Source organism: Protopterus annectens, chromosome 1.part2 (genome assembly GCF_019279795.1).
Source record: "Protopterus annectens isolate FY-2018-M chromosome 1.part2, PAN1.0, whole genome shotgun sequence".
Lineage (NCBI taxonomy): Eukaryota > Metazoa > Chordata > Ceratodontiformes > Protopteridae > Protopterus > Protopterus annectens.
Genome location: NC_056727.1, coordinates 467164456 through 467192365, shown reverse-complemented (window position 1 = coordinate 467192365; position 27910 = coordinate 467164456). Strand labels below are relative to the sequence as shown.

Sequence of the window (27910 nt, the reverse complement as noted above, 5' to 3'; positions counted from 1 at the left end):
GGGCTGGGACCTCTGCAGGGATGATGTAAGTGTACCCATCGTGGGACAGAAGGGGAGTCCCAACCAATTCAGATGATCACTCCTGATACAACCACTACCACAGGGGAGTGGGGATGGCAGTATCATAAGGGATGGGGCCAGTGCAGGGATGATGTGAGCATGACTACCCAAGCTAGTAATGTAGTCCTTGTCAGCCAAGAAGAGGTGCATGCACAAACGGATAGAAAGGTATAGGCATTTTTACATGATGTAAATGTCCACATCACCACCTAAGGCAAGAGGTTAGGCAACTCATAAAAATACTCTCTCATTGCTAAAATACTTGTGAGAGCACCAAAGAATCAAATGTCTAACTGGATGATAGCCCGCTCTGTATGCTTCTATATCCCTAGGGGATTTGAAGGAACTCCTTACTCCTCTGGAACAAGTGGACTCAAGTCCAATGTGAGGTGACTGGTGGGTCAGCAGGTGGAGAAAGATAATACATGAGTGAGTAAATCTGTATTTGAGGTCAAAATATATAGCTATTTGTAGCAAATAAATTGCAGATTGACAGTAAGGGTACTGGACTACTGGAGGCTCTTATGTGCACAGTCTGCATGCTAGAGCCATTACTGTAGGCTGAGAAAGTACCCTAGCTTGGTTTGGAGGGGGCTATGTAGCACTTGTACAGTAACATATAAAAAATGGAAGTAGTCTTTAAAAAGAATGTTACTGATTTGTGTCCAAACACATATTGTGTTTATGGCTATATACGATGGCTAAGTCACTCCTGATATATTTATTGAGCTGTTCACTATGGTTATCCACAAAGCAACTCCTTCAATGTGGGTCAAATAATAAAGCCCAAATACTTATACAAACTGTCTGCCAGCTGAAAGGGGAGACACCCAAAAAAGATACTTTTTTTCAGGTTCACATTAATAGTTTTGGTCTTATTAATGTGCAGCACTAAAATATCCTCCAAATCCCTAAAAAATCTATAGCTCCATATCATCTACTGTGGTTACTTACTGACAGAATATTAGCAAACAGTAGTACAAACGTCAACAGTAAAGATCGATAGTCTCTTGCCCTATCAAGGCATGCTGCAAAACCTTGGAGACAGGCAAAATGACCAGGGAGATCAGAAGGGAGGTAAATACTCCTACTCAACTCAAATAAAAGACATAATGTTTCATTAATCACCAGCTAAAAGATCCTTATATAACACCTTTATTCATTTTGTAAAATATTAACTAAATCCATTGGTTCCAAGTACTTTAAATAAGAAGTCTAGTTCTAAAGGATGATAAAGCATTAACTATGTCAAAACAGAGGCCAGCTGGATAGGAATACACAGAAAAAACTAATCATTAGCAACCTGCACCCTTTCTGGAAGATAGTCTGTTCTGCAAACATGAGCTTAGGCAGAATTTATTTTGATATCAGCATTAATATGAGAAATGGGGTGGAAATTCTCATTTATTCCTTGTGCATACTCCCTTTAATGAGGAGGCCTAATTTGAAAGTTTCATTGCACATGTTTGAGAGGCAGGAGACTAGGCACACCTCTCCCACATTCAGTAACTAGAGAGGTAACCACCCCCCTTGTCTGGGTATTTCTTCTCCTTTAACCTTGATGGCCACCAGGAGATCACCCTACATTATGACAGCCTCCAGTTCTAATAAGTCCTCCTCAATAATCACAGGTAGTCCCTCTGGGAATGCAGTTACATTTCTAGCCCACCCTTAACCTCTCAGCCAAGATTAGTGTACTTTTTAAAACCCAATGAATATACTATTTATCACCTTTTCATCATTTGTATTTCATCCCCCAGGAAATTTCAGAGCCATCACCAATCTATCAAACTACATCACTATTATTCTTTATCCTAGCTATAGACAGTGCTGCATTGCATAACATTACATATGGATTCTTCTTTTAACTCCCTCATCTCCACCCAAAAGTGATCTGTCAGATCTAGCTCTCAAGATATGTTGTTTTTTTTTCCCTGTAGGGTTCCCATCCTTGCTTCTAGTGATGCAGTATTTCTCTTCCTGTCCTATTTAAGCTCAAACCATATAGATGATATAACACCATATTTAACATTTAAGGCTCTCCAACAGAAGACCTTTGAGGTAGTCATTGGAAATGCCAAGACTCGCAATGCCAAGTCCTAGAATGTGTAAATTAAGACTATATATATATATATATATATATACATATATATATATATATATATATATATATATATATATATATATATATATATATATATATATATATATATATATATATATATATATATATTTATATATGGGTCTACTTCATAAGATCGACAGACCATTTGATCGACATTCATTTGGTCGACAGCTGATTTGGTCAACAACCAGTATTCAAGGCATTTAACACGGTTTTGCCCCCCTCCCCAATGTTGTGCGACCCTGGAGTTGATATATATAGTTGGGGGGATGTGGGGGGTTTTGTTGTATTTTCATATTTTAAACGGAAATAGGTGGGGGGCTGTGCCCCCCACACCCCCCCTAACTATATATATCAACTCTAGGGTCACACAACATTGGGGAGGGGGGGCAATTCCCTGGTTTTTGCCTTGAATACTGGTTGTTAACCAAATGAACTGTCGACCAAATGAATATCGATCAAATGGTCTGTCGATCTTATGAAGTAGACCCATATATAAATATATATATATATATATATATATATATATATATATATATATATATATATATTTTTTTTTTTTTTTCATACATATAAAGTCCAAGACTGTTATTTCTCAGAATATTCCCTTTTCTCCAAGGTATAGCAGTCTTATAGTTGGTATATTGATTTATCAAAGATAATCCTGGTGAGTAAAGCTCTTCTGGATAAAGAACACAATGTGAGGCAAACAAAAATCCAAAAGTGCACCAATACGCTGCAAGTAATCTAATGAAACCGTCTTGGTTGAACTCTTTATTAGAACAAAAAACAGTAGTAAGCGCTTTCACGTCTTTACGACGCTTCCTCAGACTTCAATAATTCTCCATTTAACTTGCTACTTAAATACACTCTTAATTACCACCTTTGCTTCATTGATTAATTAACATCCTTCGCTTTAAAGTGCTAGTGCATATTAGGAGAAGCCACAAAAATTTCAACAACTAAATTTCATATTGTATGACATCTAAATATAAGATGTATGCATACCTAAAACATAACAAGCGCTAAAGTGCAATGCGATCTAGAAAGCGCACATGTTGGTATATACACGTTCAGGTGGTGTGGGGGATTGCCACCCACACCGGATTTCAGAAGTGGGGTGCCTCCTGCAAAAAACAAGCTTTTTCCTGTATTTTGTACCTCTTTTTTCAGCATTCTATACTTGCTATTTTGAATCTTGGCCCTCAGAAACAACATTTATGATTTAAACAGCACAGGGTTTATTCTACACATTGTTAGACCTTCTCGATGATCTCCCACTACTAAAGTTTCAATCTGGACATGATCAGTGATAAAATGTTCCAAAATATTCTTGTCTAGGGAGGTTAGTTGTGTGAAAGTATACTTAACATAGCAACAGATCTTTTAGAAGTGGTTGATGTAATAGTAAATCATGTCTTCTTCTGGGCTGAATTTGCAAAAACTGGTTCTTCCCTGCAAGACACCAATGCGAGTCTCACACTAGCTAGAATCTTATGTAAATAGGCTCCCATATATATCCTATGTTGTTCCACATTCTCTTCAGTTCCTTTTGTCATTCAGTCACACACCTCCCAACATGCAAGGAAGAAAACTTTGAACATAAGATTGTTTGCTTTTGTCTTCATTAATTTTATCAGTAAAACTTGATATATTAGCTTTGCTTCAATTTTTACCAATGGCAGTAAAGTCAGGCAAAAAAACGCAAATGTGGTAGGCAAATAGGCCAGATCTTTACATACAGAGACCCAGCATAATAGCTGGAAAAACCTAAAAAGCTTAACTGTTAAAACTGCAGCTCAAAGGTAGTCATTGCTTTATAGTAACTTTAAGCCCCAGTGATGGACAAAAGGTGGGGAGGGGAGCTATCAAATTAAAGAAAGACACCTTCCATGCAATACTAGTAGTAGGAGGAGCCGTAGATCTCACCAACAGAAACTAAAAGGCCAGGAAGGCAGAAGCTAAAGACCAAGTTGAGGAAAAACTGTCAAGATCATATGTATGGTATACCCATATACACAGGGCTGTGTATGTATATATATATATATGTGTGTGTGTGTGTGTGTGTGTTCTGGCAAACTATCTTGTGATTTAATAGTGGGAGCACAAAATTGTTCAGGCTGTTCTTAGCATGAGGACAAATGCTGTCCCTGACTGAAGACACTATCAGGTAGAACTATATTTGGAAATGGGTGATCATGTCCTTCTTTGAGGAGGTAGTGTCAGAAGGAAATGGTGGAAATGGGTCCATTTCTAAAAATAAAGTCACTAATGTGATTAAACACTTCTGCTGTGAGATGACATGACTGCAGAAGTTGATGTGATCCATCTTATAATGCTGTAAATTCTGAATATAATTGGCTTGTGATTTGCCATTGTTTAAAAAAATTAACTTTATACAATGGCATGTGATGCTTAAACTGGTGAATAGTAATTTACCCCCATCAGCAAACATTTTCAGCTTCTGTTTATAAAGGAAAAAAAAACTTTAAAACTTACCTTTACTTACACTGATGTAACTAAGTATAAACACTGAACTTTATTTTTAGTGGCATCAGAGTATGGAAAACATGAGTTGTGTCCATAGACTTTAATGGGGTCTATATTACGAAAGCAAAAAAACTTATGCGCGAATACTGGGAACCATGAAAATCCTGAACGCACTAAACAGCGAAAAAAAAAAAATCGAACTGTCATAGTCGGCCAACCCCACCACTACCTATATACTACCTACCCAAATAAAATAAATAAACCACATACATACACTAACCAAACCCTACTTCTCACCTAAAGTGAAGCACAAAACCCTACTTCTAACCTTACACTAAACCCCACATACACAACTAACTATGCACTATCCTTAACCCCTCCCTAACCCTAAGGTCCGTAACTACCGCACACGTCCCCTACAGACATACACCCAAACAAAACAAATAATCCACATACATACATTTAACAAAACACTACCTCCAACACTACTAAACCCCACATACAAAGCTATCTATGCACTATCCTTAACCCCTCCCTAACCCTAAGGTCCGTAACTACCGCACACTTCCCCTACGAAAATATACACAAACAAAATAAATAACCTACATACATACATTTAACAAAACCCTCCCTCTAACCCTGCACTAAATCTAACATACATAACTTATCTAAGCACTTACCTTAACCCGCACCCTATCCTAAACTCCGTAACTATTCAACACTTACCTTATGCAGCTAATCCACAGACGGACCAACCATGGAAATTCAATATTTCCATTTTCGCAGTTTCCGACTTTCGCTCTAAGTCCACTTTGCGCTATATGGTTCAACATTTACGTATTCGCATAAACGTCTTTTTGCTTTCCTAATATAGACCCACTTTAATGGGCACACCACTGTTCATGCACACTGACATCTATAAAAGGCTATGGACACATCTCAAAATATCTCTCAAGTGACATTACTAAGGGGTAGGCTATATTTATCTGGCCATGTTTTAATAAAAAGTTTACAAAACTTTTTATTAAAATACATCCCCAAACCACAAGGAAAAACGACAGGGAAAACACACAGTAACACAACTCACCAGATGCTGTGATACACATATAAACATTGGCAAATCACTTTAATGTGCCTCTTAAGTGTTGAATGGGAGGCAAGAATGGTACCTCTGAACTAGCAATCTGGAGTGATGATCTCCATTTTCAAAAAGGGAGGATAATAATGTATAATCCAGTTACAGAGGAACCATGTTCCTCAATCTCCCAGAGACAGCCTCTGACATGATGTGGATTTTGTCTGATAATTAAGCCTTTGTTTCAGGAGAAGCAACATGGATTCTGACCTGACCACCTCACAGAGGCTCAGCTTTTTGTCTCTGAATGGCTATTATAGGAATAGTGGAAGACTGTCAGTTGTGTTTGCATGTTTTTTGTGGACCTGGTACAGGACTCCGTGAAAGGCATATCTCGTTTCCCAAGCAGTTAAAAATTATTTTCATGGGCTTGAATATTTAACAGCATCCAGTTTGGAAACATGAGGGTTGCAGTGTCATTGTTTGCAGATGATATTGCCCTCTTGGCCTCAAGTCACTGCTCTGTGACATATATTGCAGTGCTTTGCTGCTGGACAGGATAAAAATGAGCACACCCATACTAGAGGCTGTAGTTCACTCCGAAAAAGATTTGATTGCTCTTTGCAAATGTGGGAAGAACAGCTGCTGCAAGCAGAAGAATTTAAGAAGAATCCAGTTTAACTAATCACAACCTAGCTGTTGGACAGGCGAATAGATGACTTGAACTCCAAGACATGACAAGTAGTAGACAGAGTACATTCACTTATGCTTACTCAGGTTCCATCTGCATTTATCAAAAAGTGACAAACAGCAGCAATCTATTAATCATGTCTCCCCTTTAGTGACTGCTTTTTACAGTACAGTTAATTTGTGCATAAATGTAAAAATATAGACAGAGTATGTTGAAATGCAGTAATTAGCAACTAGATATAATTTCATGATTTGATATTTATGTTACCAGCTAATACAAAGAAAGGTATGAAAGATAAACACTGACAGCTTCTATATGCAGAAGGGCACATGGGTGCAACTGACATACTGTCAATACCTTACAAAAGTTAAGAGAGGAATGCTACATACCATAATACCATCCACAATGAGTAGCACTAATGATGGACATTTTGCTTAGCTCTACAGAACATGCTAGAATACAAAGCACAGCAGCAAATATGAAGGATAGTGTCAGTACCCTGAGGAAATGGCTATGAATCAAGATTTCTGTGGATACTATCAGATGAGTAATATGTCTCAAAGGTGAGATTCTTATATTTTTAGCAGATTTTCTTTTTTTCCCCCAGAAAGACTTTATTCCTTTATAGATACATACACATATCTTTGGCAATCCACGTGAGTGATTTTCATTAACATTCTCAACATTTTTGGACTCTCAAGCTCTGAGCAAGCAAACATTTCTGAGGCTGGACACAAAGAAAAATTGATTCAAAGCTAGCCTTTTGCACTTATTAAGCATGTCAATGCTCCTCTGTTTTAAATCCCTTCCACTCTCTTCTTCCTCTTCAGACATCCCACCACTCTTTTTTGTAACTGCCTGATTACCTCCAAACCCAGTTATTTTCTATTTACTGCCCCCGCACCTCTTTTTCTTTCAACCACCATTTAATTTATGTCAGTCTTCAGCGCTTCCCATTTAGCCCCAACACTATTCTTTTCTTTATTTCACTGTTTCAAGTAACAAATTCACTACCCCACTAACTCACTGCCTCAGTTGATTTTTCTTTAGCCAATGGTTGGTAAATCACCAGTATCTCGATGCATCCCTGACAAGCCCAGCTCTCACATGAACCACTGGAAGGGTATGATCTGACAAGGTTCCTCTACTACACTTAAATGTTCAGCAGAAGTGTAAAACCTGTCCAACCTTGCCCAGGTCCCATACTTCCAACTGTAAAGTGTATACTGCCATTGAGGTGGACCTGCCCCTTAGGCATTCATTAACCCATACATTTTTAGGAACCTTTCTATAAACCTCTCCTCTTTTGATACCCTCATCTATCTTGACCTGCCTGACACATCCTCTCTATCAATCACTAGGTTCCAATCACGTCTTACAAGTAACATCCTCTGGTGAAATTCTATAATCTCTGTTAAGTTAAGTTTTAATTCCAGTATTTCTTTGTTTTTGATGATAAATGCAAGTAGACTAATGTAATTCTCCTAGCCCACCAATATCCACTCACCATTATATATCTCCCCTGTGGACCCAGATTATTATCCTCTATAAGTTTATATGTTTCTGTATGAGAATAGTTACCCCCTTTTTCTTTCTTTCTTTCTTGATAAATTTAGACCCCATATCCCACCCTGCCATTTTGTTTAAATAACTTTTTATGCCCTACATCATTTAGGTGAGTCTCTTGCAACATCACTATTTGGGCACCACTTGCAAAAATGTAAGCCAAAACTCTTTGCCTTTTCATACCATTCCAATATGGATACTAGCCCAAAAGGGGAAACCAAAACTAGTCATATAAGGATATGTATATCACCTGGAGAAAAGTATGGGCACACGTAATTATTGGGCATGCCCACTGGAAAAACATAAAGAATGTGCTGGAAGAGCCATAACAACAGCCACAGACAAGGGAGAGGTGCTACAAAAAAACATAGGCCACTAGTATGCCCCCAGTGCTGTATCTACTCCCTTAGCAGAATTAATGACTGATCTCAAAGATAATGCATCCACAAGTAGGGATGCACCCATACAGATAATACAGGAATTACAACATATTGCACATACAGAAGTGTTGATAGCAATGCAGACAACAAGGCACCTGAAACGTACCATCAGCAGGTACCATCAGACCATACAGGAAGGTTGGTCCATGGTAGCTTTGTCATTGCATGACATCAGTGCACATATGTATCTCATCAAGAGTGGTAAGTTCATCGTACATCATTACCATGCCAAGGACTCTGACCTGACTGCAGTGATACTTACCACAGAGGCAAACATCATAGACCTGGCCAGCCTGAGGACTTTACTTGCAGATGGCACATTTCCCATGAAAGCTGTTATCTGACAGCAGTTGTACACTGTACACAGGTACACTAAGACAACACTGAATTGCCGCATGGCCCCATTAGTCTATGTACAGATGACTAGTTGATCAGCCATGGCATGTGGTGTTCTGTGAGGGAGGGGGGGTCACTGACAACATATGCAAAATATTTGGTCTACACCTGGATGCAAACTATGTACTAAATGATTTTGAATGGGCTGTTATCAGGGTAGTTCAACATGTACCCCCAAGCACTGCCCAAGGGCTGCTTATTTCATTTTGCACAAATAATATGGAGGTTGCTGCAGCAGAACCATCTCTCCACACTTTATGGCACGGATATGTCATTTGGAACACAAATGCGAACGGTGGTCATGTTAGCATTCCTGAAGAAGGATGAGGTCATATCAGCATTCCTTGAGCTGCAGGACATGTTCCCACATGTATGCCAGGTTGTTCTGCAATAAATTGACCATCATTATGTTAGAGCCCATCCAAGGAAATATTCTATTTGGCAGCATGTTGTGAAGAGATTCCCACCAAAGTATCCTGTCAGCTTTTGGAATGTGTCAGACCTGGTAGACAATGACCTGTCAAGTATGCAGAACATAGTGGGGGCCTGGCATTGGCAGCTCAAAGTGCTGTTGGGATGGCCACTGTGTAGCCTGCAAGACCTTCTTACCGTCATCCAGTGAGAGCAAGACACTGTAGAGGATCTAAAAGAGACATGCTTAACAGGACATCCATCTACACCTGGAAGGAAGGTTGTACAAAAGTGCGAGCAGAGATTGTTATCAGTGTTGCAAAGCCAGCAGGATTACAGGACTACCATGGACTATTATGTGATATATCAAATAACTATCACATGTTGGTGAGTAGTGACCATACATGCACACACACCTAAAATGGACAGACATGAAACACACAAAACTGCGATACAGCTGCAGTATGCTACCTCATACCACATCCACCCACGTGATTACTACTGAGTTGCAACACATGTATATGTTGTAGAATGCTGTCTGTATGTCACACAGTTTCACATACGATTAAAATATATGGACACACTTATGTATAAGTGTGCAGTTGTTACACCTGGCAGTGGTGTTTGTGTAATACATCACTGTATATGTTTGCATTCCCTAGACCATCCTTAACATAGACGTGCATGAATGCAGTTTTTGGTGTTTGTGTTTAATACTACTACTGTGCTTAGTACTGCCAGCTTGGTTTGATGGCACTGGATGTGTATCTGTATGTGTCTGGGACATTCCACAGATATTATCTTAGGAAATAGTCACATGTTTGCCAACATGTATGTGTTGAAACTTGAGCAAGCCATTGCATGTACTACCATGTGTGCGCGCTCAGCTGTTCACTGCTCACTGTCCACATCCCACTATATGTGTATGCATTCTCCGCTACGTCAGTGTTTCAAAACAGATGTAGTTCGACCTAGCCTTTCCAGATTTTTCTCCCTGCATAAGGCAGGGAATGTCCCACTGCGTATCAGGTTGCATATCTTATTCATCCTCCGTGTGTGTGTGTGTTTGTGCATACCTCCAAAGGCCACCTCCCTCAGTCATCTCGTAGGCCTACTATGTAGCTGTGTCTGTGTATGAGAAGTGCTGCTGTGTCCCTGCCTGTACCATACCATGTCTGTCCTGCCTCCTGTCCATCTGTGCTGCTGACTGTGCATTGGGCATCAGTGTTGCCTTTCAGAGGAGATATTGTTTTGTCCTTCTGTGTAAGACAGTCTACCTGCTCTTCTACTGCCTCCCACCTTCCCTCCCTGTGCACATCCACCTGCTCTTGTCTCCCTATCGTGCAATTTCTCATGGATGGACTGCCCTGTATGCTGCTGCTATGTGACAGTATATCCATCCTGCCCAGTGTGTCCCCCTGTAACCTGTATGTTTGACATCTGTGCACCTCAGGTGTTTACATGCCCAGCATGGTTAACAGCAGGCTTCAACCTGTTGGTTTACATTCTGTCCTGCTTGCCTTATTATGGTCTTGACATGTATTGTGGCATCTCTTACTTGGTGTTCGTGTGCTCCTCATATGGTTTGCAGGCTTCTGACATGTCATTTTGCACTGCAGCCACTACATACTGCCATTCACTTGTATTTCAGTATTCCTATTCTTAAGACCATGCATGCTAAAACAACTCGTGTTATTCTATCACTTTTCCACAATTCTGAGAAAGCTATTTAAATATGTCCCCGTATTTGTGCCTTCCTCCACCCCCCCTTTTTTAGGCTTTGTCCAAATTTCTTGTCCTATAGGGTTGGGTAAAGTGTTGTTACTGTGAGCATGTTATGGGAGTGAATATAACTGTGTTCCATATCATACTGTGTTTTTCTTACCTCAGCATACACTTTGGTATGTACCCTTGCACTGTGTGTACACTTTTTCTATGGTACCTTACATGTTAGCAGGCAGTACCATTCTGTTCCTGCAGACATCCTGACTGTGACTGTGTGGACATCTAGGCTCTATATAATATTTTATTTATTTATTTTTTAATGGTGCTATGTGTCCCTGCTTGCTAATGCCTCCTACTCTCCTTCTTGTCGTGTTGATGTAGTGGTTTGTCCATACTTCCGCTCCTGGACCATAATACAACGGTAGGTTTCCATACTTGTTCCTCCCTACCCTGTGCGCCTTCATGCTTGCCTACTTCAGGCTGCCTGCAATTCCTCTTCCACCTTGTTTGGCTTCTACCTAAGTGAGAGGGTTGCAGTTCAGCATTTTTGAAAATTTGAGATTTGTTTGCCGTGATGAGAGCGTGACAATGTTGTGGTTGGCAACCATTTTTGCCATTATTACCACAGTATTCTTTTATAGTTTCTATGTCATTATGCTCAATGGGGCCTTTCTTTTTGTTTCTAGTGCTCATAGGCATACATTTCTATTGAAGCATGCCATCTGAGAGACTTTTGGCTGCCGTTTTGATGTTTTACCCTTCTTGGCTCAGGAGCACTCAACTCAAACTATTATTCATATTCTGTCATGCCAGAAGTCCAAAGTTTTAGTAGTTCTTCAATAACCCTTCCTTGGTAAGTATACATCTTTACTACTGAAGTTATAAAAGTACTTTATTAAATTTTCTCTCTCTATCTGAATTTAAGTTCACGTGGAAGAGACCAAAAAAGGGGATGCTGGTCATCAACTCTCTATTTGCAAAAGATGATTCGGTTTCCTTCATGTCATTTTTTTTCTCTTCAGAGAAAGACAATGGGGAGGGAAACACTCCCCTGTGGTAACAGAGATGGAAGGGAATCTAGTGGGCTTATGAATGAAATGGAAATGATCAGAGAGGTTTTAACAAAGGCGGGTATAATCGGTCAGTATCTACAGTGAGGGGTGGGCCTGGTCATTGGCTACATACTGCACCTGAAGTACTCTTTAGTAAAGAGCTGGCAATCCAGCATCAGGAGTCTGACACTGAAAATGTTATATGCAATAGCACCTTTTCAAGTGAAGGTCTAGTTGATAAAAATAATGACAGCTAAGACAGATTTAACTCAAGAAAGAATTTTATAATATACAATGTGCGTCTCCTTTTCATTAATTTGTCCTTGGAGACAGTTTTAATATTTGCCAAAAAAAAATGTTATCCTGATGTAAGAACATCCTTTTGAATAGTAAGGTTTTCTAACCTGAATCCATGAAAACACTGCTTTCTCCTTTGCTAGCAATACTGGTGGTAATTATTTCTCATATTTTTGGCCAGCTGCATTTTCCACATTTTAGAAGTGCTGAAAATTGTCTAACTATTACAGCCAGAAACTTAATGAGCATTTTTGTTTACTTTTATTTCTCTTCTCTCCACATTATGTGTATATGTATATATTTATGTATGTATATATTTATTTATTTAATTTACTTTGGGCTTCCTGTCATGTCAGATGATTCTGTTTTGACTTTCTTTGTGAGCATTAGGCGCATAAGGTTGCAGTGAGTAAAACATCACATTTCCGATAGTAAAGAGCTGAACAAACAAAGTTATTTGTATAAAACCTATTTTAACATATTTAACATCTGTTTCATTTCTTCAGTTTGCAACAGTAAAATTTATTTTATTATAATTTTGTGCAAATTGTATCAATCAAAAAATCAGTTAAATTGACTTTCAAAATTTGTCAAGCTCAAAATGATATCTGTGATTATCATGTTACTGAAACTTTTGAATCATCAGACAGATCAAGTAATGTGATGCCTTTATTTTCTTCCAAACTCTACAAATATCCAGATGCACAACTTGATGCTTAACTGAAGTTTTGGTATTTTGGCCAATTATCTAGGTGGCAAGGTGTTTCTAAATTTTAAAACGTCAACTCTTTCAGCTGTTAGTTAACATCAGACCGATAAACATGGGATGGCACAGTGATGCAGTGGTTTGTGTTGTTGCCTCATAGCAAGAGGTTCTCTGGTTCAATTCTTGGCTGGGATGCCTTCTCCGTGGAGTCTACAGCCTCCCTGCATTCATGTGGGTTTTCTCTGGGCGCTCCAGTCTCTTTCCACGGTACAAAGACATGTGTCTGTAGTATTCCTCCCCAGGCTTCCTCTGAAAACTGGCTCATTCCAAGTTGGACTTTCCCGGTAAACAAATGTTAAATAAATACACATATAGTGTTAAATGTAGGATATATGACTTTGTTTCCATTTTTAAGAGAGACAATATTAAAACTTAGTTTATTTTTTTGTACCATGTGCTAATTTTACCTGTATTGTTTTATTTAATCAGGCAAATTCAATAAACCCTACACGATCTGCTAAAACAGTAGAGCACTGATTCATTTTCATTAAGCAGTTTTACATGGTACGTATAGCTAGGCAACCATGCTAAACAACATGGCATGCTACTTACAGCATAAAGAGCTGAATTGTATGCTAATCAACGAATCCAAGATGGAGAAGCCATTCAACAAACTATAAAGCAGCCTTGTAGACTCAGTGCTAGTTTTCCCTGTGAATTCCAAAACCTATTGGAATACACCCACAGAAAGGAGTTTACAAAGAAAGAATGTTAGGGGCTGCTGTTGCTTTAATTCATGTGTATGTCCAACAAGCTGAAGTCTATGCTGCTGCTGCTGCTGCTAACAGACCACGGCCAAGTAGGAGAAGAGTTTTCAGATGCCAGTTAACTTATCACACAATCTGCATGAGGTAGAAATTGTGGAGAGCTACAGGCTGGATAGACACACTCTACAAGAACTCTGTAACCTCTATCCTCCTCAACAGAGACCCAGGACAATCCAAGGGGAACCAATACCAGTGGAGACAAAGGTATGTGTAGCACTTAGAATTTTAGCTAAAGGAGCTTTTCAGAAACCATCAAGGGACATGGTGGGGGTGTCACAGGCTTCAACATCCAGGATCCTTCATCAATTCCTGAATGCTATGCTCCAATATGCCAGTGACCAGATATATTTTCCCCATATTCCAGAGGACAGTGCCACAAATATGCAGGAGTTCTACCGTGTAGCACACTACCCAGAAATACTGGGTGCCATAGATTGTACACATACAGAAATCAAGGCACCACTTGGGGAACAGGGAAGGGTCTACATAAATATAAAGGGCTTCCACTCTATTAACTGCCAAGTCATGTGTAATGCTGGCAAACTAGGCAGTTACCATGACTCACATATCTGGCACACCTCCCAAGTGTATTACACATTCACTAGGGGTGATATCCCATAGGGTCATTTACTGGGGGATGCAGGTTATGTACTAAAACCATGGCTAATGATGCCCATCAGAAATGCACACCCACCCACTGAAGAATGCCATTACCAGGTACATGCTCAGACCAGAAATATCATAGAGCATGTGTTTGGGCTGCTGAAGTCGCAGTTTCACTGCATAGATGCATCTGGGGGAGCCCTGCAGTACAATCCAAGTACATGTACTGAAATCTTCACCATCTGGGAGAACATCTCTCCACTATGACCAGTATCCACTGGGGTACCCCAAGGATCAATACTTGGCCCCCTCCTCTTTGTCATATTTACCAACAACCTTAATTCAGCCACCCAACTTGCCACTATCATCCAATATGCAGATGATTCCTCTCTTATGTGCTCAGCCCCTTCCCCGCAAGAACTTAAACAGAAAATGCAAAATTCTTTCCAGGACATTGAAAATTATCTCTCCAGCCATCAACTCACCCTAAACCCAAACAAGACTAAGTTAATGATTTCCATAAGCAAATCATCCAAGCTCAGGTCCCTTCCTCTCTCTATTCACTCCTCTAATGGCACAAAAATTGAATCTACAAATCAGACCAAACTCCTAAGAGTTAGCATATATGATAGACTAAAATTTGATATACACATCTCCATAACAATTAAAAAAGTCCACACCAAACTTGGAGCCCTGTATAGGGCCAAAGCGTTCCTCACACACAAAGCCAAACTAGCCACAGCTAGACCTCACTTACTATCTACCCTCCTCTGTTGTTCCAATATCTTCACACACTTATGCAAGGCTGACATAAATAACCTAGAGTCTTGCTATAACAAAATAGTTAAGTTTGTCACCAATCATCCTCATAAAACTCACCATTGCTTCGCTCTTCAACACCTCAACAGGCTGGAACTTCCCAGCCTGTTAACACTAAACCAACTGACCTTTGCCCATAAAATCATACACAACCTCAGTAACTGTGCTGCACTCTCAAGCCTAACTCCAACTGCATGTCCCTTAGGTCCTCCAACAGGCTAATGTTAAGAGTTACCCAGTCCCACAACTATCATGGCAACTCCCTCTATTCCCATAAAATAGCTAAGTACTGGAATACTCTTTATAAGCACATCCAAAATGATCCCAACATGTCCTCATTAAAAAATAAAGCCTAAAAGAGTATCTAAATAGCAACTAGCTCTGCCGGTGTATTGCTCTTGGCTAGCTTCCTTCTTCTATTTCCTTATAACCCCTTCTCACATACCTCTCCAGATCCTTTAAACATCTATTGCTTTTATAGGTTCATAAGTGTGCACTAGGCTAATGGCCCTGGAGCCTTTACAAGCCTAGCTCATATCCTGCCATCATGCCACTCGAACTTAGTTCCCAGTGCTTCTGTCAAGCAGAGCCACTGGAGTGATCCCCAGGGTTAATTTTCTATTTCCCATCCACTCATCAAGATTTCTCTTGAAGAGGGCCAGTGAGGTGCTCTGCTTGACATGTATGGGAAGTCTATTCCATAGCATGGGCAGTCTCTGTGTTATGAATTTTACTACCATTTTATTTTTTTGTATCCATTTTTTACTCTGATTTGCATATTTCTGTTAGAATAAGTTTATCTCTGTTCTACATTAGATTGTTTGACTTTTGACTAATGTTCTTATGTATTTTGTTAATTGCATTTTTGCTAATACCGGTTTACAAGAGTACAATTTTTATTCTTCTTTCACAATGCATTTTGTTAATTTGCATTTTTTGCTAATATTCATATTTGTAATATGTTGGACTCGTAACTAATTTTACTTTACTGGAGCTTTTCTCCCCGGGTCTCCACTGAAAATGGGCTACTTGCCCAGTCGGACACTACCTGGTTAACAAATGTAAATAAATAAATGAATAAATAAATAAATAAATAATACATTTGTGCCATGCTTCATATCATCATCCTGAAAAAACACCTTCAACAGGATTAACAAGGGGAAGGGGCACACATCTCACCACCAATGCCAAGGCCACCACAGCCACATGCAGGTGATGAGTCAGAGGGGGAAATAGCAGCTGCTGTGGGTGTAGGGAGATGTAGGTGTGCTCAATATATCCTTGCATTGGCTAATAGGTAACCCATAGCAACTCACTCACCACCTAAGGGACTAAAACCTTCATCCTATGCACATACATATAGTAACATTGATGCCAGGCAATGCTTATAACCTTTACCTACCCATGTAATGGCTGTGTACTCCCAACATCAGACAGACTCAGCCCTGAACTAAAACTGTAGCAACTGCTGGATTTACAAGGTAAGTGTTGAACCTGGAGTGTTAAAACAGAATTGCATAATAATACAAATGAATGGCACATTCTTGCATGTTGTTACTTGGTAATGTAAGTAAGTAAAAGGTGGGTGATTTGTACACAAAAACTTCAACATGTGAAAGAAGAGATTTATGTGAATACATGTGTCTTCTATCAAGTAGTAGGCCTCAGGGCTCAAAGATTCACACATTCATACTTCTCAAAAGTACTGATGATCACAGAATGTCCTCAGCTTAGCCTCATACTTCTGTACTGGAAAATCATTAAAGACAGAATTTAGAAATTAATGAGACACATTTCAGTTTCAATAATGCTCAGAAGATTCTTAAAAATACTGATGCAAAACTGTTTTGATTCTCTCATCTGTCTAACTTTGTAAGACCAAAATTTGTAAAAAGTACCATTAGTAAAACATCACAAACACAGATATACTAAGCACTAAGTCAGCTATGCACCCTAAGCATCAGACACAAAACTTCTGCATCCCTGAAGCCAAAAGACAGAAAGCAAGGATATGGCACAGTTATCATCACTTGTACAGGCTGATGTGTGTGTGTGTGTGTGTGTGTGGGGGGGGGGGGGCTGACACAACAGGTAAGTGAGGGCATGGGAGTAAGAAAGAGAAACAGGCAGGCATTTGGATAAAGTAACAAATGGCCACTGAGACAGAAAAAGAAGTTATGTCTTACCATAACGTTCCATCTGTGTTGTTCATCTTCTTTCATTCATTACTGATGGGTTTGGTTCCGAGCCCAGCCAAAAAACTCCCAAGCTAAGTCTCTACCCAGAATGCCCTTCTCCCTGTTACTTCAGATCGAGTTTGGTAGGGAAAAGGAAATAAAGCCAAGGCCACTTCTGCGCAACTACCCTAGGGCACCACTTAGATTCAAAGCATCCCCCAGGAGCCTTTGGAGGGGGAAGGAGGGTGGGAAGTGATGAATGAAAGAAAATGAACAACATAGATGGAAAGTTATGGTAAGACATAACTCCTTTATCTGATGTTGATAATCTTCTTTCCATTCATCACTGATGGGACAGAATCCCAAGCTACCTTGAGGTCAATGGGCGGCCCTTATGGAAGAACATTCCTGAGTACCACTGAGCCGAAGGCAGCTCTCCCTCTGGAGACCAGGTGCAATTTGTAATGACTGATAAAGGTATGAGGCTTACCCAAGTAGCTGCTGCACAGATGTCATCCATGGAAGCCCTGGAATGGAAAGCTACAGATGTTGCCATATATCTAGCGGAGTGAGCTTTAACTTTTGGCATAGGTTCATTACTGAGGGAATAGATGAAACGTATGCAGTCCCTTAGCCATTTTGATAAAGTAACCTTGGAAACAGCCTCTCCCATTCTGGGCCCAGAACAAGAGATGAAAAGCTGTTCAGATTTACGGATAGCTTTGGTCCCCTCTAGATAAAATCTCAATTGTCTATGTATATCTAAAGCGTGAAGGCAGTACTCTCCTCTATTGAGAAAATTCAGAAAGAACACTGGTAGGTCAATGGTCTGGTTTATGGAGAATTCAGAAACAACTTTGGGGAGAAAGGATGGATTCGTCCGAAGTGATACTCTGTCTTTATGAAAGATCAGATAGGGCCTCTTATTACACAATGCCTGCAGCTTCGAGACTCTTCTGGCAGATGTGATGACTACCAAGAACAAGGATTTCCAAGACAAAAACTTTACGTCACACTTCACAACGGGTTCAAAAGGTTTCTGAGTCAAAGACTGAAGGACTAGAGTGAGGTTTCATGGTTCCATGGGCTGTCTGACAGGAGGCCTGATATGAGAAGTCCCCTTGAGGAAATCCTTGCAAATGCATAGAGAGATAAGAGGGGTGCTATCTATAGCATTGTGGAAATTGGAAATTGCCACTAGATGTACTCATATGGTAGATGCAGAGGCTCCATTATCAAAAAACCTAGCCAAGTATTGAAGCACTGCAGTAACTGGAGCCGAATATGGGTCTGGCATGTTATCCTTGGACCAAATGGAGAATCTTTTCCATTTATCCTGGTATAGTCTTCTGGTGGATGGTTTATGAGAGGCTAGAATGATGTCTCAAACAGGTGAGGAGAGATTAGCTTGGCTACTAGTCAAGTGGAGAAACCAAGCTGTCAGCTTGAGACCGGACAGATTTGGGTGACTCAACTCTTGGGGGTGAGTAATCAGATCTGGTAGAGGGTCCAGAATCCATGACAGGTATACTAGTTGAGGCCGAAGGAAGGGGAACCAAACTTGTCGAGCCAGAATGGGGATATGAGGATCACCTTGCATCTCAACTGAAGAGCTTTCTTTAGAAATTGTGGAATCAGAGGGATGGGAGGATAAGCGTAAAGTCCCATGGGCCAGTCGTGGATAAGAGCTTCCCTCGGTGACTCCCCTTCCATAGGAAGTAGGGTGAAATAGCTGCTGCACTTGGTGTTTGATGGGGAGGCGAAAAGAAAGCAGCAGGGCTGGCCCCAGTGGCTGAAGATTGCTGATGCCACCCCGGGGTTGAGGGACCACTCGTGAAGATGAAAATGCACCTGCTCAGCTTGTCCTCAATCACATTGGAGCTCCCCAGGATATGCGTTGCTATTAGAAAGCTGTTGGAAGCTATCGCCCACTGCCAAATTCTCACGGCTTTTCGACATAGGGGATAGGACTTGGTTCCTCCTTGCTTGTTTATATACCACACCACTGACATATTGTCTGGTTGAATTGCAATTTTCCCGGAAGGGAGATCTGAAATGAAGGCCTGCAATGCTAACAGCACAGCTCTCAGTTTTAGAACACTGATATGTAGGTGGTTCTCTGAGGTAGACCATGTGCCTTGGACAGTCTTTCCCCGGAAATGAATTCCCATCTGATCAGGGAAGCATCCGTGGTCACAATGGATTTGGGCTGAGGAGACTGAAATGAATGATTCCAAAGTTCTACATCTGGCCTCATCCACCAAAGCAGGTTCTATTTGCAGGAGTTAGTTATTTGAATCTAGTAACTGAGAGGGTGATAGTGTGGGAACCATTGACACAGAAGGAGCCATTGCAGAATCCGCATGTATAGCTTTGCAAGAGGCACTATTGGAATTGACGCTGCCATAGAACCTACAGCCTGAAGAACTTCCCTTGCAGAAACTGTTGTTTGTGAGGGTATCACCCGGAGTTGAAGCCTCAATTGATGTAGTCTGTGAACTGGGATTGATACCAGACAAGACTGAGTATTGAACACTGCTCCAATGAACTCTATTTATTGTTTTATTGTGTAGGGACAAGATTTGATTTCTCCCAATCTATCATTATTCCCAACAATTTTGCCAACGAGAGAGTATAATGTAGTGCTGTTACCAGAAGATGCTCATTGGGGGCAGTAAAAAGCTAATCGTCCAGATATGGAAACACCCAGAATCCTTTTAGTCTCAAGTGAGCTGTTACCACTGCCATGCATTTCGTAAACACTCTGGGGGTTGTAGAGAGACCAAACGGCAGGGCACGGAATTGATCATGATTGGCTACTAGCCAGAAGTGAAGAAGACTCCTGGAGCATTTGTCTGTCTTAATGTGGTAATACACATCCCGGAGATCTATAGAGCACATCCAATCACCTTCTCTTACAAAGGGGAGAATGGACTTAACTGTGACCATCTGGAATATGGTTTGGGTGACAGACTTGTTTTAGCTGCTGAGATCCAAAATGGGTCTCCAGTCCCCTGTCTTTTTTGGCACCAAAAACAATTTCATGTAAAATCTGGATCCACGCTGGTCTGGTGGGACTGGTTGGATGACTCTTTTTTTGAGACAGCTTTATAATCTCTGAAGCTGCTTCTTCTCTTTGATTGGGTGGAATGTCTGGAAGTTTTCTTGGGAAATTTAGCTGACAAGAAAGGGGAATGGTGTAACCTCTGGTGATAATGCTCTGCACCCATCGATCGGTGGTGATAGATTGCCAGTGCTCTTCAGGAGCACTGATAAGGCTGCCCAGAGAAGGAATCCCTGGAGCACTGATTATGAGGACCCCCTCTGCCTCTATAGGGGCATTTTCAGAATTGTTACCCCCTCTGCCTCTGGGAGTATCATCATCACGTGCGGCACAGAAGGGACCCAGAGATATTTTTATGCCACATCTTTCCACTCCTCTGATTCCTGGAGAATGTACGTTTAAGGTTGGAAAACCAAAGACCTATGGCAGACAGGATCTTTCCATCTTGCTCCCACCTGGCTAGCATGTCCTTCACTTTGGAGCCAAAAAGGGATGAAGCTTCGATGGGATCATTCAGAAAGGAAGACTTGAAGGGGTCTGCGAGGTCACAAATGCACATCCAGGCATGATGCGTCCTAACAAAGCCCGAAACTGCTGCTCTAGCCACCCCTTCAGTTGCTTGTGACAGCAACCTCATGGATGAGTTGGATATTGATTCCAGGGTTGCAAGCTGTGAGGCCACTTTGTCCCTGACCTCATCAGACAACTGTCCTGCGAGCATCCCAGAGAGTTCGGAGATCAATTCCTTCTGGAGCCTCGTAAAATGTGCCAATTAATTCAAGGACTGAATGGCAATTGTCCCTGATGCAAGAACACACTTCCCAAGTCTGTCCACCACCCGGGACTCCCTGTTGAGTGGGTGGACAGCAGGTCTTTCCTCAGCCAAGTCCTTTTTCATGGCCGCTGCCACCACCATAGCATCAACTGGTAACCCTTTGGACCAATGAAGGTTCTCCTCGGAAGGGGAAAGAATTTTGTCTGGTCTCCGAGGGATCTCCTCACTGGAATTAGGGTTCTTTCAAGCTAACTGCACAACGGCAGGTGGGGTCACCCAAGAGGTAGAAGGCCGGCTGCAAAAAGCCTGCAGAAACACGGACTCCTCAGAGAAGGGTTGGAGGGCTTCCAGTCACCTCTCTGCTTTCACATTTCCAGGATGTCTCCAAAGGAGACATCATCACGAGGTGAGCACGGGGACCCTTCACCATCATCGTAATCCATGTCTTCCATTAAGGACTCCTCAAGTGAGCCCATGTGTTTCCTCTTGCATGTCTTCTTTTGAGAGGGCTCATCAGTGGGGGTCTCTGAGGAGGACTCGGAAGGGCACGTACCCTGAACAGGGGTGTCCTGCAGCTTCTTTGCTCACTGTCCCGGGAGGGTGGTCTGTGACAGCTGTAAGCTCAGGGTGTGAAAACTGGGGTTCTGTCATCAAAGGAGTGCTGCCCGAAGTAAGAGCCTTCTCCATCGCGTGGAAGGCAGGCCCACCTGAAGAGGGATGGGCGCCCAGAACCAAGAGAGAGAACCTCGGGACTGGGGTCACACCTCACTCAGACGAACCTGTCCCCAAGGATGGAGCCTCAAGCAGGATCGGTGCGGAAGCAACTATCGGCACCGAGGATGGAACCAAGGAGAGAGGTGGCTCTGTACCCCGGGCCGACGCACCCGTCCCCCAATCCCCAGATTGAGGAAGGACTGGTTCAGTGGGAACTGAAGACCAAAGGGACAAACTTGGAGCCAGTGTGAGATGCATCATAGGTGCTGAGGGAATGAGTTCCAAGAAAGATGTCGGAGCAGAAGGCTTCGGAACCGAGATGGTCGCAGGACAAGTGTAAGATGGAGGCTGTGGATAAGGCAACCCAAGTCCTGCAGTTGGATAGGTCTTAGAAAGTGAGGGAATCCCCCTAGCTAACAACAGCCAGTCTACAAGACAGACCACGTTGTGTTCAGAAAGGATCCTGGTGGATCTAGTGGATACTCCGGACGGGAGTCAGGACATTCAATGAAGGGGCTATACACTTGGCCCAGAAATGGATCTACAGAGGGGGAGTATTGGGTCCATGGTTGAAGGTCTGCTGGCACCGAAGTCTCTAGTTTCGAGACCGGAAGTAAAGGGGTCAAATCCAGTGAGATCGGTACCACGCTCTATGCCAAAGTGGCACTTGGAGCTGAAACGGTCGGTTCCAAAATGGAAACTAATGACATAGTCAAAGGTGTGCACTGAGCCAAAGTGGCCACAGGTGCTGAAGTAGAAATAGGCGTAGTAAAGTCTATGACTGGTGACGGAGGCAGGACCATTGCCAAAATGGGCACTGGCACTGATGGTTTTGAGATGGTCACAGCCAAAGAAGACAGAGCTGAGGGGGCTGATTTATGCTCCAAAGATAACTTTGGGACCTTTGATTTCCCAGGCTTGCTCTGATCACCTGATGGTGAAGAAAGAACAGAATGGGATCTCTTTTTGTCCTTAGAAGGAGGGGTTGAGACCTCCATCGCAGAAATGGCCTCTGAGAAGGGAGACTTGAGTAACCCTTTCAGAATGAGTTTATTTTTCTGCTTATTAAGAGTGCATTGACTGAAACTGTCACAAATGTCACATGGAGGTTGCGCCAAAAGGTGGGGCACTCCCAACCAGTATACACAGTCATCATGAAAATCACTGTTAGGTAACTTGCCCTTACATGAAGTACAATGCTTAAAACCTGAAGTACCCTTCTTATCCGACATCTTGATAGAGAAAAAACACCACAGGCCAACTGTATAATCCAACTGTAATCAAAGTCAACTCCATTCAAAAAAGTCACAAATATAACAATACACTGGTATGATAGAGAAAAGAAAGGAAACACCTGAATAAAAGACAGCTAATAGGTTAAACAGTACCAACTATGGTACTGAAAAAATACCACAAGGCTAAGGAAGGCCGTACCAACAATGGTACTTGAAAGTGTACCAACGGTAACTATGGGTAGAGAGAAAAAAACAAGGTCAGACAGAAGAAAAGACACTAGAAAAACTAATTGCTTAATAAAATATGAAGATATCCAAAATTTTTCACATAAATATCAAAAAAGTTTCACTTAGCTGAGAGCTCGGCTGAAACACGGCTTTAAGGCTACATGGCAAACGAGATCTGAGGTAACAGGGAGAAGGGCATTCTGGGTAGAGACTTAGCTCAAGAGTTTTTTTGCTGGCGTGAGCCAACTCAGTTCCAAGGGCTCGGAACCATACCCATCAGTGAAAGAAGATTAACAACACCAAATTGAGCTTTAAGCCTTACAGCTGAACCATGTAACTGTTGTGTGCGTGTCTGTACTGAATGCTCCCAGTGTAATTGGTGTGCAAGTCATACCACTCAACCTGGAAACATCAAAAATCTGGACAAAGGCCCATGAAAAATAAGTACAAATCTGTATGCTGATTAAAAAAATTTGCATACATAATTATGTAACCCCACCCACTCCAATAGAATTGTGAGATACCAGCTTTCAAACTCAAACTGAAGAACAGGCAACCAAAATATGGCCCCAGACCCTGTAGTAAATGGTAACCATTTTTTTTTGAAATGTGTAGCAATGATGTTCACTGGGAAGGGAGAAGATGATGAACCTTAGGATTTTGTTTTTGGTGAATTTGACAGTATGTGGGTTTTGTGGTAAAAGTAGGGCATTTAATGAGAAGCAATATTCTCATCTTAGCAAAAGAATATTATAGTTTGCTAGGACCTCCAAAAGTCATTTTCCATGGCCTACTGATCAGTGGCATAGCTAGAGTTTGTGGCACCCGGGGCTGTCTTTGAGTTTGCTGCCCTTCGCCCCTCACAACATCATGGATGAATGGGGCCCCCTTACACAGCTGCCCCTCCCCGCAGCCATTCCAATGTCCCATTACTTGGCTATTTCACCCCATTTACCATAAACACTGTAATGTGCATGTGCTTTACTTCTACAATGGTTATTTGGATTTCATTTAAAACTTTTATTTTACATTTTATAGCACAAACACTAACAGACATCTGCTAAACAAAGCAATACAGTCTCACAATGAAAATAGACTTAGCATTAAAACTCCTCTGCCCTTGAAACAGCATTAAAACTCACTTTCAAAGAAAATGCATCTAGCCAGTGGTGGATAAAGGTTACCTTTGGGCTATTGTCAAATCATATGCCCCTTGCACACAAAACATACATATTTTCTTTGATACACCTTTCTGACTGTATTAAATTACATTCTTTGTATAATACAGCACACTTGTTAGAGCGCATTTTAAATTTATTGTTTTGAACATTTTTCCAGTAAGCTATGAAACAAAATGCATGAACCAATAATGACAAAACTGCCCAGTTCAGAACATTTCCATCATAAAAGTCTACTGAAATTTCTACAATCCACCAGTATCAGTAAATATACACAATCTCTGCAGAAGTAAAAGTCAAATAAATAATTCCACATTAAAGATATCTGTAACTAATGAAGAAGTTGCTGCTAGCAAACAACTTTATATTTCATTGTTTCATCTACAAATAAAGTGCCTGTTGCTCTTGAGGAATAAATTGACTATGTTACATTAAAAAAATATATAAGCTAGTATTATTGCAATAGGGAATGGATGGCAAACTGATAACAGGTTCATAGTTACTAGGTATTGCCGCCGAGGACATTCTCAGAACTGCAGCATCCACCCCCTTTAAAAGTACAAGACAGTACAGTATCAGCAATCCATCTACATACTGTGGGAGTAGAACCCACAGCCCCCTGCATCAAAAGCAAGTATTCTACCTGTTGTGCTACTAACAATACAAACAGACTTGACATAAGCAGCCCTAAACTTTTCTCCCCCTGAAAACTATGTAGCACAAGAAATCTGAAAAAAGCCAAAATTTACTGTGGGGACAAAGGCCCAAAACCAGGGATACATTTTAAACATTGCTTGTATAATCTTAGAAAAGTTGTTAGAATAAAATGTTTTGTGTTACCATGCATTTCTGCAAAGATGGCAAGACTGAAACTGAAATAGCTATCATTATTTACTGAATTCAGTTCTCACTGATTTACCAGAAAATCACACATTTTAAGAGGAATACACCAAAAGTATGAGACAGACATTCCAGACATTCTGTAAAACTTTGGACAGTTGAGAACAATGGACTTAACTCCTTGAATCACAAGTGGTGGTGGTATGGGTACAGAATTTAGGCTCTTGCTCCTTGTACCTAAAGTACAGGGTTTGAGTCTGAGTAACCCTAAGCACCAGTTATACATAACTGGGCCATTTTACTTACACACACACACACACACACACACACACACACACACACACACACACACACACACACACACACGTTAAGTAAGTATTTCCAGAATTCAAAGTCTGATGCATGCGCATACTTAACAAAAGTATCTCAGACTGCAGACACACATACTTAACAGAAGCTTGCAGTGGAATTCACAAAAGCTTACCTTAACAGAATTCAAAGTATGATGCCTGCAAAGGCTGCCGTAACAGTAAAAGTGCAGACTCTCAAGCTTAATAGCTGTTTCTTGCACATATGAAAAGGACAGTACCTTAACAGAATTTAAAGTATGATGCCTGCAAAGGGTCTATATTAGAACATCGAAGTTTCACAACTTCGAATGTTCTAATATCGACTCCTATTCAGTGAGCGCTGAAAATAGCGAAGCTGTGGAACACCGAATTTCTTCCTAGGGAAGGAATTTGGTTGGCCATTCCTGTGGCTTCGCTATGTTCAGCACTGTGGTGGAAAGTTACGGGTCGGGATCAGGTAAGTGTGCGATTGTGTGGACGTGAGGGTTAGGGCTCGGGGTAGGTGAGTTAGGGTTAGGGCATGGGTCATGTAAGTGTGCGATTGTGCGGACGTGAGGGTTAGGGTGGGGTAGGTGAGTTAGGGTTAGGGTGCGGGTGAGGTAAGAGTGTGATAGTGGCGGACCTTAGAGTTAGGGTTTGGGTTAAGGTAAGTGGATAGCTAGTGGTGTGTGTACAGTTTACTGTAGGGTGAGATGTAGGATTTTAGGTGTATGTGTGTGGATTGCTGTTTGTTTGGTGTGTTTGTGTTGTGTGTATGTGTGTCGGAATGTTCGATGTTGTCAGAGTTCGCTGAATAGGGCTTTATATTAGAACAGTCGACGTTTTAAAAAGTCGATGTTCTAATATAGACCCGCCTGCAAAGGTTGCAATAACAGTAAAAATGCAGATTCTCAAACTTAATGGCTGTTTTTTTGCACACAGGAAAAAGAAAGTCTCGCTTGCACATAAACTCTAGCCGAGCTCTAATCCAACAATACACATATTTGTTTGCCTTATCTGTAGAAGCCAGGGAAAGAAAGATGTGCCTGAATAAACACACAGACTGCAAGTTAATGACTTGGCATTCTTCTGATAGGCTGTTTGTCCGCCTTGTGAAGCTGACGTCATCGCACATTCCCTGCATGTGATGATGTCAGGCACAAATTTGTCAAAAAAAAAAAAACAGGAAATTCGGAAAATAAAGGGGCCACTCGGGAATTTGTGGCACCTCTATATTTTCCCCTCAAAAATGGTATTTATCGATGAATTTAGTACAGTTGAGAGGTATGGTGCAAGTGTCTGAAAGAAGAGAACCAAGCTCCATGCTAACTCTACATCTTGATATGTTGGACAGGTGTAAGCCACGCATGGTAGAGGTGGCAGTTCATTGCTATTGTACCTGATGACGAGAACTGGCTCTGCCAGGAGCTGCGCTAGCATGCTCATGCCCATGGTCAGATGCACTGCTGCTGCCTGAATGTGACTGATGTCTTCTGGATGAGCTCTCCTCACAAGAATGCCCAGGACCACATCCCCATGGCCTGTCACATCTGGGTGTGGATACCCTAACCACTGATGAAGCAGTGAAAGTAGTGCCACTATGGGGATATGATCAGGCATGGCCATGTCAACTAACACCAGATGATGTGGCTGACCTATGCACACCTGGATGCAGGCCCTTCCTAGCAGATGCCCATCACAGACACCATCCATTCCAATGAGTCAATCATCCAATCTATTGAAAAGGCAACACACTGGAGGCAGTCACTCATGTCAGCCTGTGACAAATCTACAATCCTAAGCATTTCTCTGCAGGACCTATTGGAATGTGCCTGTGCCTCCATAATAACCCTAAATATACATTGAGTGGCACAGAAAGGCACACCTGGGTCAGGTGAAGGATGAACAGCAAGCTTCCTCTGAGCATCCCTAACAACCCTCCTGCGTGGCACCTTGTCCACTCTTCGACTACACCAGAGTCAACAGGCACTGTAGCCACAGTAGCCACACTACCCCAATCGAATGTCTCACCCTTCATCTGTCTAATATCTGAGAGCTCACTGGAAAGGGAAGACATATACCTACTG

General features: G+C 41.5%; 1 protein-coding gene across 1 annotated transcript in view; it reads right to left on the bottom strand.

The window, feature by feature from the left end:
- Positions 1-27910, bottom strand: part of CFAP61 (cilia and flagella associated protein 61) — a 4145169-nt gene that overhangs the window by 1995184 nt on the left and 2122075 nt on the right. The gene's annotated exons all lie outside the window — the stretch shown is intronic.